Raw genomic sequence first — 13,428 nt, forward strand, 5'->3', positions numbered from 1 at the left:
CCTGGGGAGTGGATGGGGGATGGGATGGAGGGATCTGTGGAGGGAATGGCAGGAGGGGAGGGAGAGGGAACTGGGATTGATATGTAAAATAAAAAAATATTAAATAAAAATAATCTCCAAGAGTGAATACTAGATTTGGAATTTTATATTTATCTTTCATTAGATTGCCTTGCATTTCTGGTGGATTGCATAAAATATATTTGTCTTGTACTTCACATTTCCTATGTCTGGATCATAGAAGTGTGAAAATATTTCTTTTCTTTTCTTTTCTTTCTTTCTTTTTTTTTTTTTTTTCCAATGTTCTGTACACAAACTAGGTTGGCCTGGAATTCAGAGATCTTCCTGTCTCTGTGATTCAAAGTGTGTGCCACCAGCTTTTTCACTTTTTCAATTGATTGATTGCCTGCCACAATAGTGGAAACATAATAGAAAGCTTATGTTATTTTTTCTTAAAATCAATAAAATGATAATGAATTACCACTTTCAATTAATGAATTATTATTTCTTTCTGCATGAACAGTGAGTATGTGTTTTCTTTAAAAAAAAAAGATGATGACAATTAAGCTTTCACTCTGGTAAATCATATTTTGAAAATATCAATTTAGTTTTTAAGCTCTTGCAATCAAGGCAGACATTTAGACATTGCCTTTGTAAACAAACATCTTTAGCAAACAGATACTGAAAATAATGGTATTTTGAGGAACCTGTGACAGGACAATAACTAACATATAGACCTTGATTTACTTTTATGGATTCAGTTTATATTCCTATGACCCTTAATATATTTTATTTGAAAAAACACTGAAAACAATTTCAAGTGTAAACATGGTAGTTTCATCATTTCTATTCATATTTTTATACATTTAAATGGAACTGGAGAGATGGCTCAATGGTTAAGAGCACTTAATGATCTTACAGAGACCCACCCACATGGTGCCACATAACCATCTGTCCCTCTACTCCTCAGCTATCTCTTCTCAGCACTTCTGATACCAGACATACATGTTATGAAAGTACATACATGCAGCCAAACTTTCATACACATAAAAATAAAAACAAATGAATCCTAAATTAAAAATATACAAAGTTTTCAGCATATGTCACAATTATTTTATGGTCAACATGATTAAACAAAAATGAACTTATGTTAGATTTCACAACATTTCTCCTGCCTATGACACACACTTAAATTATATCTACATTCCTTTGTTCATTTCTTTTGTTAAACCCATGAATATAAACTGCATGGAAATTGATGCTTACTTACTTTTACTCACAAGAATTACCATCCTAGCTATGATTGCCTTTTGAGAATACATTGGTCAGAAGACAGGATTCTGACATTGACCTTGCCTAGTCAGTTGGTCAGCCCAGAAAGAAATGTTTGCAGACACAAGCTGTCTGCCCTGAAACAGACAGTTCAAGGAAAAAGTGCAGAACCACCCTAGCACCCTAAGGCTCCATCCTAAACCAATGGAAAGAGTAACCATTGAACCACTCTAGTGCCTAATGGATACAAGCAATTCTCTCATTCCACCCTTGTAAGTACTCACAGGAACCCCTTTTCCTGTGAAGCAGTGTGCATCCTTCACAATTTAAAATGAATTCTCCAGTCTGTTGTAATCAGTTTCTAGTCTCTTTTCTATTTCAGTCCTGTCACATTGCCTCAGAAGTCTGAGTATTCTAGTCCTTTGAAGCATTTCTATTAAATAGTTAAGTATCAAAAACTGTTGAGGGCTGTTGAGATGACTCAGCAGTTAAGAGCATAGGCTCCTTTTTCAGATACCTGGGTTCAGTTCCCAGCACCCACATGGCAGCTCACAACTATCTGTAACTCCAGTTCCAGGAGATATGATTCCCTCCCATGCACCTATGCACATAAAAATATAAACTCATAAAATATGTCTTGAAATGAATTCATTAGTCAAATCTATTACCTTTTATTAATATTCTTTTAAGTTGGAAAAAATAATGAAATGTGGATATTTAGTTTTGAAAAATTACTCAGGATTCAATATATGATATTTTTTAATATTTTAAAACAAGCTTGAAGACATGTTATTTCAATTTAAAATAGCAAGCAGCATAAGAAGAGATTTGTATCAATGTTCTTATGTCTTGTAATACAAAATTCCAAAAATGCAAAAGTAGAATTAATATTGGATATCACACATATGCAGCTGCCAATTGTAACAATTACCTAATTTGTTCAAGAATATTAAAATCTCAGCAGTCAGAAATTGAGATGAAATCCTTATAAATCCAAGAAAAGCAGAGCAATTGGTTGTCCCTCTCTCTACATTCCTCCCTTCCCTTCTCCCTGCTTATAAATTAACTGGAAATTCTCCCTCCAATCTTCCTGCCTTCTCTAGCTACTCTCCTAAATCCTCTAAGAATTTTATGACTAATTCTTCCCAGACAATTGCTGATTCTGTCCTTTGATTCAAGGTTGTTTTGTTGGCATAGTGGATTGGATGTAGGGAGAGTTCTCTTACAACGCACATATGTAACTAACAAGAAATGTAATGTATATAAACTGAGTGATTAACCTTATCATAGGAACTTATTCAAGATGAGAGCTCTCAAGGATCATAACGACAGATAGACGGACAGATATTACAGTTTAGAAATAAGAGAGTGGATGAAGAATATAATATAGAAGGAATCAATCAGCCATTCATCAATACATGAAAAAATGTCCAAGAATGCATCAATGTTTCATGATTTCATGTATAATAATATAGAAATATAAAACCTAATTTACCTGGGATTAAAACTAAATTCTTCAAAGTTGCTAGAATGAAATGTGTGTGTGTGTGTGTGTGTGTGTGTGTGTGTGTGTGACTTTGTTTTAGTAAATACAAAATGGAACCAGAATAAAGTTAAGAAAGCAATTTTGTGTTAAAAGGAATGTGTTAAGCAGAGCAAAGCTTGAATATAAAATCATTAGCATAGCAGCAAAGGAAAATAATTGAAAAAATCTTTCTGATCAAGTATGTAGAATCTTTGGCCTTATATTCCAATTGGGAATAGTTAATTACCTAACCAAGGGTCAATCTCCTAGGACCATGGGCTCACCATAAACCATATTAGAGCTATAGGAAGAATAATTATTATTGTAATGGGAATACTTTAATTTCCTCTCCAGATTCCCCTCCTCCAAGCACAGCATAGGCAGGAGGATCCACCAGGAGGCCTAAAAGGAAAGGAAAGGACATAACTGCTCCTACTTGTCGTGGAGGAGCAAGTTTATTGTAGGTAAAAATGAAGAGCGTTGCCAGAGACAGAAACATCTGAGGAAGTCCAGATGGATGTGAGCCATGTTAACAGAAGTGAGGGGAAAGAGAGAGTGAAGCCGTGGGAACCAGGTGCAGCAGAAGCCAAGAGGACAAGGCACAAAAAAGGCAGGTAAAGTGATACTGGATACTGAAGACCCTGGTCCTATCTTTTATACTCTTCTAGTGCTGGAAATAAAGGCGTGTGATACTGGGTACTGAGATCATCTTTGTGTGAGCTATTTCTCTTTAGGACTGGATCAACCTTGTGTAGATCTGGATGGCCTTGTATTCACAGATATCGATCTACTTCTTAATCATGAGTTTTAGGATTAAATGTGTGTAACACCACTTCCTAGTTTCCAGCTACCTGATCTCTACAGCTTGTGGCTGACTTTGCTTTCTGAATTTTCAGGTAAGATTTAATAACTCGTAAATAATATATCACAACAACCCAAGTCTTCTCCTAAGTACTCAGCTTTTAACCATACTTAGGCACAAACCCAGCTTGTGGTGGACCTGTTGGTCACCCTAGCCTACAGTCTATAAAGTCTTTCTGACTTCATTTGATGGTCTGATTCCTGTGGCTCCAATCTCTGGACCAGAGGATCTGCCTAGGTGTTGCATTTTTCAAATATACATGTTATACTTCTACAATTTGGATTGGTCTGGCTTATAGCATTGGCAGAGAAACTTATTATGGAGGGGGGCACCAATTAGTTGTAATTTGGAGGAAACTGCTTTATAATACATAGTATTGATGTTTGACTTAATCTTTGTAGACTATTAAAACATATATTTTATTTCTTGATTAAAATGCCCTGAGAAACTTTACAAAACTCAGGCAGTCAAAGATAAATTAACTTTTAGAGTCTCAGGTTGTTTATTTGTGTTACATTCCACAAGATAATTCTTGAGATTTTCATTCATTAACCAGGTAAAACTAAGCTTTTACACTGGGGCTTCAAATTTCTTTAACTTTATTATTTGTCTCCTCTTCTGTCTGGCTGGACAGTTCACAAGTTGCTTGGATTATTCTCTAGTCTTGTTTTTATTGGTCACTTTTCTATAACACAACATGAATTTTAGGGTTAGAGGAAGAATTTTATACTTCCCTCTAACTTTCATGTAGGAATTGACAGTTCACAGTCCTCCTGGTTGTGGTCAAAATTAGAATAGTAGCCTCAGTGGTTGTTTCTGGTCTAGTAAAAAAGGCATCTTGGCATCACAGTCTATATTTGTCTCAGCAATCATCTACCCAGCAGATACCATCCAGGAGTCAACTGTGGCTCTCCAATTATTCTAAAAGCAGTTCACCTCTCTGGCAAGAAAAGACTCTATGGCCACCATGAGCCAATTCTTTTGTAAAACTCTCATTTTGGTTTCTCTTAGGCCCATGGCTCTTATACCTCCTTACTCCACTGATTTCCATAGTTCTTGCAATAATAAGTTAATCTGAAAAATGGGAGAAAGGCCACCATGTTGGCACCCACAGAGATAACTCTGCTTCATCTTGGCTTAAGGTCAGAGAGTTTAAACTTATCCTTACTCTTTTAAAGTTAAAGTCATAAGACCTAAAGGTCTAAGGCATAGCTACTGTAGGATGTTTAGTCTTAGTCATAGATATCTTATCTAAATAACAAGAGATTTGTTCTAAGGTGTGGTTACTCTTTACTCTCAAAGCCAGATAATTAGAGATATGTCTAAGACAAAGTGTTTGGACAATGAAGCAAGAAAGTCTGTTTGTTCCTTGTATCACAATAAAGAAGTTTTTCCCATTTTGGTGTTTTCCCATAAGATGTTGAAGAATAAACTTGGTGCATTCAGTAGTCACTGAATTGTTCTACTGGCTCTATTCTGTGTCTCTGTCCTTTTCTAAGGATCTTTATCTGCCTTTTCTCAATCACTCTCCTCTCAAATCATAATGGGCATATTAATTAAATCCAAAAATTAAGTAACGCAAGATTTTTTGTTTTTGTTTTTTGTTTTATTTTGTTTTGTTTTGTTTTTTTATTCATGTACACAGGCTGCCTCCCTCTAAGATGGAGTTTGAGAGGTTAGCATTATATGTGAGGAAGACAAGGTTTTTATAGCTTAGGAGTAGGAGTTTCCCAAATGGGGAAATGAGGGGACTTAGAGGAGCAGAATGTAACATGTCGTGAAAACAAGGTGATCACAGTAGGTAGTCATAACAAGATGGCCATAGGTGGCCATACATATTTTTGAAACAAAGATAGGTTTCCAAGACAGTTGTAAAGAACTTGATTTTGAGACAAAGGCATAATTTTTGAAACATGTTTTTCATGTTTTTTCTTTTTCTTTCATTCTTTCTTTCTTTTCTTTTCTGTTTTTGTTTTTTTTTTTTTTTTTTTTTTTTTTTGGTTTTGAAGTGAAGACATGATTATCATTTCTGGAACAATCAATGCAAAACCATTACTAGTAGTTCAGGTTATAGGTGACTTATAGCCCAATCCTTGAGAAAAAGGTTTAATCATAAAGAGGAATGAACATAGTTTGTCCTTATTATAAGATGGATTTTAGGCCTGTGATGGATGTGGGCTGGTTTTTAAATGATTACTCTCTATCTCTTCAGGTACTCTCAGGAAAGAATTAGCAAATTACTCAACAATCAGCAAACCCAATGTGTCTGATGAAATTCCCCAGGACTCCTGGAGTACCAGCCTGAGCCCTTGCTTTGTAGTAGCATTCCAGACTACTTCAAAGCAGCCTGTACTTCTTTAACCTCAGATAATCCCTCAGATCCTGAGCAGTGTGAGGAAAAAGCAGATGTTACTGATTTTGCATGACTATTTTCCCAGCCTCTTGACCAACATTCTCACCTTCCTGGGCCCTGAAGAAGAAGCCCCATTTTCAGCAGAAAGCATCTAAAGAAGATATTATGTCCACCTTTATCATCGACAAAAGGTTGGAATGTCTAGTCAGTCCCTCAAGAAATTCCTTTTCCCAAGGTCAGGAATTTAGACAAAAGCCACCCTTTCCTCAGGAGCTAGAAAATAGTTCCTACTTTCTAAAAAAAAAAAAAAAAAAAAGGGGAGTCATTCTCCTCTCTCTGGCAAGAAGAACAAGTGGCTCTACCATTAACATATCAATGTGATAGCTATTAACTTGTCAATGTCAAAGATAGCATCTAGGCTCTTTCAGAGCCCTACCACAGGTTGCAAGCATCTTTTCTAAGATTCTCACTTAACCCATGGAATCTTTACCCTGTGGATTCTTGTTTCCCTTGGAAACATCCTTAGAGGTTTGGAATAAATATTTCCCTTTTTAGCAAAAAAAAAAAAAAAAAAAAAAAAAAAAATGGCTATGTTGGTTTCTTTACCTATTTTCATTCATTTAGTGAATGAAGACTTTAGAAAATAGATTGCCTTGGGTGGATAGAATTTAAATTAACTATAGATAAAAATACATCACATACATAGTTTGATTTCTTTCAACAGGTTGACTTTAAAAATCTATAAAGAACTGAGCTATATTTGATGATTGATAAAAAAAATAAAATAAAAAGGTAAGCATAGGACATGACTGTTCCTAGGTATGGTAAAGGGGGAAGTTTTTTGTAGATATGTGGGAGAGCACATTCTGAGAAAGGGATATCTGGGAGAGTCAAGAATGGACAAGATTGATTTAGCCTTGTGGAAGACAGGGAAGGGACAGCAGAGAAGGGAAAGAGGAGAGAGAACTACCAAAAGTAGCCAGAGGCCAAAAGTCCCAAAAGGGAAGGCTAATCAAAATATCTGGATTATATAAGGAAGAACCTTTGGGATGGGCATGCATGCAAATTCCTACCCTGAGTCAGGTAAGGCCTGAGGATTGTTGGGAGAACCTGGCAGCCAGGTTTGCTTTGATATATTAAATAGGCAACTCTGCTGTTTGTTCAGGGTTTTTAAGTTGACATCCCAGCATTTTTGTTGATGAAAAATGAATGATAAGGAGTAACATAATTGTCTATGACTACTTTCTCCCACACCAACTCCAGAGTCGTCTGTGTGACATGACTTATGTCATAATGCCCAACGGGAGATATGTGCTCCATGGGGATAAACTCCTTGGAAGCCTCTGGCAGAGTACCCGGTTCTGGACTCCAAAGAGTTATGGATGTTCTCCAAAGAAGCTTTGCTTCCTGGGTTATGGGTTCTGCATAGTATCTTTTTAGATATTATCTGTTTTCCTATGCTTGGCACGGCCACTGACATTTGAGTAGAGAATGGTATGAAGAAGACTTAAGACGCAGGCTAGACTTTTAGCAGCACATAAAATTGACTTGACTGGCCATAAAAATAATAGGTTTTGCAAACATCTGCATTTTTACATAGGAGTCAGTTCGGCAGAATTCTAAGAATAAAATTGACATCAGGTCTGAGACTCTTAACCACTGTCTGGAGGGCAGATGGTACTCAGAGGGTACTTCCTGCTTTGTTCTTTTAGTTTCAAGATCAGTTGTCAATATGTAAAAACTCATAAGATTTGACATGGGGTCAAATCTTAGTTTCTAAATCATATGAATATTTCTAATGCTCTCACTGAAGTAAACTTGTAGCAGTTTCACAAGCCTCTCTTGTGTTTGTGTCTGTCTGTCATTCACTGAATCCGTTCCTACCTGAATACCTAGGACCCTGATTCTCAGGCAGTCACAGCCCACTGGGAGGTCCGCGGCAACTTCCCATTGACATTTGGGCATCTATGGGGAAACAAAAAACTAGAATGTTGGCCAAGTCCATGGTCTGCAGCAACATCTGAGGCTAGGGATGTGCAAGCAACAGTTGGAGCTTCAATTCAACAGTTTGAAGTCTTCAATTGATTGGAAATCTGCTAGAACATATATATATATATATATATATATATATATATATATATATATATATATATATGTACACACACACACACACACACACACACACACACACACACACACATATATATATGTATGTATGTATGTATGTATAATTAGGGGCAGAAGATAACATTAAGGAGTTTAGGGCAAATTTTTCCTTAGGTTCTGGTAATTGAAGGAGGAGAGTCACAAGACCAGTGAAAGGTTGGGGAGACCCTGTCCTCAAGTATAGGCAGGTAAGAAAACAGACTGTTGATCAACAGTACTTACTGGAATACCTTTGACCTATGAAACATGGACCCAAGTCAATACTCTGAAGCATAAAATAATATGATTCCTTAAAGCTTATAAGAAGTGTTTAAGTTTAGAAAGAAAGATAGGTTGTAGATATGTTAGCATTCCCACTGATTAAAGGAAAAGCAGCAGACTCACTCACTTCTTTGAGTAATAATAGAACCCAAAATGATTCTGGATTCAAAGCGCTAACACTTCCTATTCAGAAGCCTGGGTGTGTTCAGATTACACAGATGTTTTTTAGGACAATGAGTAGCTTTGCTAATCTATATGTAGAATTTATCCACAGAAAATCTTGAGCAGTGTTTAATAGAGCTAGATTAATAGCTTATCAGAACTCTATGGATTAAATTGTTAAGGCTCTGAAATTTAATACAACAGTAGCATAGAGAAAGTTTGAAACTTAACACTCATTTTATTTATTACAATTACATTTATAATCATGTTAATGTTTATTTTTCTATAAATAGATGTGCTATTAAAATTAACTCCACTTTACATTTGTAAAACTGTAGGAGTTAATTAAATCAAGGCTCTAACAAACACTATTTATTATGTTTTCTTTATAATCTACAATTTAGAAAATCAAAGTGAGTATCTTTGAGGCATTGCCAAAACAATCACTTGTTTCATCACTCCATGTGTGCTTAATCAATTCCTTGGTGAAACTGTTTAATTGCTCACTTATTTTCTCATGAGAATTTGGAAACTAATAGTTGGGATCCTAGAAGCTCATATAGGATTAATGGCCTGAAAGCAAAACATAAAATATCCTGGTTTTCCAAGGAAGCACAACCTTCTTAAGGGAGGCATAGTTCCTACAAAACACACTGAAATAGTGTCCAAAATGGACTTTGACAAGTATTGCAATGGATTTGTAGTTTTTGTTTAAGTGCTACACATGCTTTCTGGCTGAAAATGAACTGTGGCTAATAACAGTAAAGGAGGAGGTGAATGAAAGAAAAGGCAGCTGTCTGGTAAGTGTTCTAAGACAGGGTTCTATCAATGAAGTAGGCAATATTTTATAAGGAGTATTTTCCCCATATACACAAGCTTTCAAAAGTGAATATTTACACCTTAATATTGAATGCAGTAAATATTTCAGCTTGAGTAGCAAAGAGGAAATATTCTTTGAAGTGCCTGATAGATCATGATTCTTTGTAAGTAATTGTAGCATTTCAATCTTCCTCTTAGACAAAAACTTTATAGGATAGTGCAAAATAGTGTATTAGAATTTATCCCTAGTATAAGAATGGACTTTGGGAGCTCATTCCAAATGGAGGGATACTCTCTCAACCTAGACACATAGGGGAGGGCCTAGTCCCTGCTCCAAATGATATGACAGACTTTGAAGATCCCTCATGAAAGGCCTTACCCTCCCTGGAAAGTAGAATTGGGATGGTGTGGGGATTGGCAGGGGGACAGGAGAGGAGGGGAGGATGAGCGAATTGGGATTGACATGTAAAACAAGCTTTTTGCAAATTTAAATAAACCATATTATATAAAAAAAAATATGGTTCATTAGGCTTCTTTACTCAAGTACGTTTTGGGGTCTGGCATCTGGGACTTAAATTACAGTGTATTTAAAGCAGCAGGCCTAAGAAGGTGTATCAACCAGATGGCATGCTTGGATCACCACATGGAATTCTATGTACATGTCAACAAGGACTGAAGGTAGAAAACAGAAAATTACTCCATAGATGAATGTTGTAAAGATTTGCATATAGTGCCTGAGGCTAGATGTCATGGGTTGATTGTGGCCAACTAGAGGAATGGATTCTAAAGAGAACAGGGTTAGAGACTCATATCTGTATTTCATGACACGATTACACAAATAATAACATATTTTTGTTATTCACTAAGGGCTTAGTCCCTCATATATGGCTTAATATGGTAGTAGATATTCTCTTGAATAATATCCCATATTTTATCCTATAATGTTTACATTAACTCCCAGTTTAAGAGTTGATATCTAGGGCAATTTACTGGAGCTGTCCTGAGGACAATAGACCTGCCTATCCACATGGGACCACCCGGAATCCACACCTGCCTAGTGTCTGATCCCCACTGCCAGTCCTCTACCGAAGTTCCTGGCCCCTCTCAGAGATCCACCTATCCCCTCAGGGCCATCCTGAGCCCCTGTGGACTGTATCCTTGACCCCCATCACCGGGTTTCTGTTAAAGAAGCCTCAGCTGGAGTGTGCCAGCCTATCAGGATGAAAACATCTTGAATCTCAGCCTACACTCTGAGCCACATCGCCTTTGACTCCCACCCTCCCCCCACTGCCAGGCCTCTGCTAGAGGTGAGTCTGGAACTGATTCAGGTAGAATTCCCCCCCTACTCCTTTCCCTGGGAATTCCTTGGATTGGCCCCAGATTTTGCTCCCCCTGTGTCCTGTCCCTATCCAGTGCTTTGATACACACCAACCCACCCCCACCAAGAGCCTGCCCTTCTCCTACCCTGCTCCCTATCCTGCCCAGTATCCCACCACTCTGGTTGAGCACTCAGACAGAGGGTGGAGCCAACAATCATGCCACCTTTGGGGAACTTCCTGGAGCTGTTCTGAGCACACTAGACCTGTCTGTTCACACAGGAACACCCAGAATCCATACCTGCCTAGTCTCTGACCCTCATCACCATTTCTCTTCCAGAGTTCCAGTCCCCTGCCAGAGATTTGCAAATCCCGCTGGGGCCACTCTGGTCCCTGCTGCTAGATTCTTGACCCCTATCACCAGGCTTCTGTTAAAGAGGCCATAGCTGGAGAGTGCCAGTCCCAGGCTAGGTCTGCCTATTGCTGCACAGAACATCCTGAGTCCTAAACTTCGGGATCTTTGACTCCCATTGCCAGTCTTCTGCTGGAGCCTGATCTTTGACTCCCCACAACTGGGCCTCTGCCTGAGAAGAGACATCCTAGAGAGCTTGGACCACCCAGAGCTGAAGACATCAAACCTCTGACCCACCTAAGCCCACCATAGAGGAACCATAGAGAGAGAGACCCCATCAAAACATACTGGAAGAAGCTATAGGAAGAGGGCAATACAAGAAAACACGTAAAAATGCAAAGGCAAGCATAACAACACCAGAGTCTAGGGACTTTACACCAACTAGACCTGAACATCCTAAAGCAGACAAAGCAGAAGAGAACGACTTAAAAATTGTCATCATATAAAAATGATAGAGGCCCTCAAAGAAAATGTGAGAAAATCCCCTAAAGAAATGGAAGAAAAACAGACAAAACATTGGAAGAAATGAACAAATTTCTTTAAAAAAAAGTACAGAAAGCCAAGAAAAAAAAACTGAACAGGTGAGGGAAATGGTTCAAAACTTGAAAACTGAAATAAAGACAATAAAGAAAACACAAACTGAAGGAATGCTGGAAATAGAAAAACGAGGCAAATGAATGAGAACTACAATGAAAGCAAACCAACAGAATTCAAGAGATGGAAAAGAGAATCTCAGGTGAGGAAGATAAACTAGAGGAAATAGATTCATCGACCAAAGAAAATCATCAATCTAACAAATCCTTATCACAAAACATCCAGGAAATGTAGGACCCTGGGAAAAGGCCAAATCAAAGAATAATAGGCATAGAAGAAGGTGAGGAAGCCCAGCTCAAAGGTGCTAAAAACATATTCAGCCAAATCATTGAGGAAAACTTTCTCAGTCTGAAGAAGGACATGTCCATGAAAGTACAAGAAGCATACCGAACACCAAATAGACTGGACTAAAGAAAATAGACCCCTTAACACATAATAATCAAAACACCTAACATACAGAATAAAGAAAGAATATTAAGAGCAGCGAAGGAAAAAGGACAGGTAACATACAAAGGCAGACCTATCAAAATTACACCTGACTTCTACATGGAAACTCTCAAGGCCACAAGATCCTGGATACATGTTCTACAAGTACTAAGAATCTATGGATGCCAGCCCAGGCTACTATACCAGCAAAACTCACAATCACTATAAATGGAGAAAACAAGATATTTAATGACAAAACCAGATTTTCCCAATACATATCTACAAATCCAGCCCTAAAGAAAGTATTGGAAGAAAAACACCAACCCAAGGAAGTTGACTATGCTCAGAAAGACATAGGCAATAGATAATTCCACTTCACCAAAACCCAAGGGTAAATCAGGACAAATATATTCACAATACCACTGCCAACAACAAATCTAAAACAAACAAACATTAACAATGAATTTTCCTTACTCTCAGTCAACATTAATGGTCTTAACTCACATATAAAAAGACACAGGGTAACAGAATGGATACAAAGACAGAATCCATCCTTCTGCTGCATACAAGAAACACATTTAAGATTCAAAGACAGAAATTACCTCAAGGTTAAGAACTAGGAAATCGACCACATACTACCCGACATAACAAACCTCAACAGATTAAAAAAAAAAAAAAAAAAAAAAAAGGAATAGTCCCCTGTATCTCATCAAATCATGATGTTTTAAATCTAGAATTCAACAACAAAAATGGCAGAAACCCTACAAACTCATGGAAACTGAACAATGCACAATTGCACTATACATGCGTCAAAGAAGAAATGAAGAAAGAAATTAAGAACTTCCTAAAATTCAACCAGAATGAGAACAAACATACCCGAACTTATGGGACACCTTGAAAGCAGTATTACCAGGGAATTGATTGCACTAATTGCCCATGTGAAGAAAACAGAGTTTAGTCACTTTAGAGAATTAACACCACAACTGAAAGCCTTAGATCAGAATGAAGGAAACTCAGCCTGGAGGAGTAGATGCCAGGAAATAATTTGAGGGCTGAAATCAATAAAATGTAAACCAGGAGAACAATACAAAAAATCAATGCAACAAAGAGTTGGTTTCTGAGAAAATCAACAAGATAGACAAAGCTTTTTCCAAACTAATGAAAAAGCAGAGAGAGAACATCCAATTTAACAAAATCAGAAATAAAAAGGGGGACATAACAATAGACACAGAGGAAATCCAGACAATTTTGAGTTCATACCTT

This window comes from Phodopus roborovskii, unplaced genomic scaffold (genome assembly GCF_943737965.1).
Source record: "Phodopus roborovskii unplaced genomic scaffold, PHOROB, whole genome shotgun sequence".
NCBI lineage: Eukaryota > Metazoa > Chordata > Mammalia > Rodentia > Cricetidae > Phodopus > Phodopus roborovskii.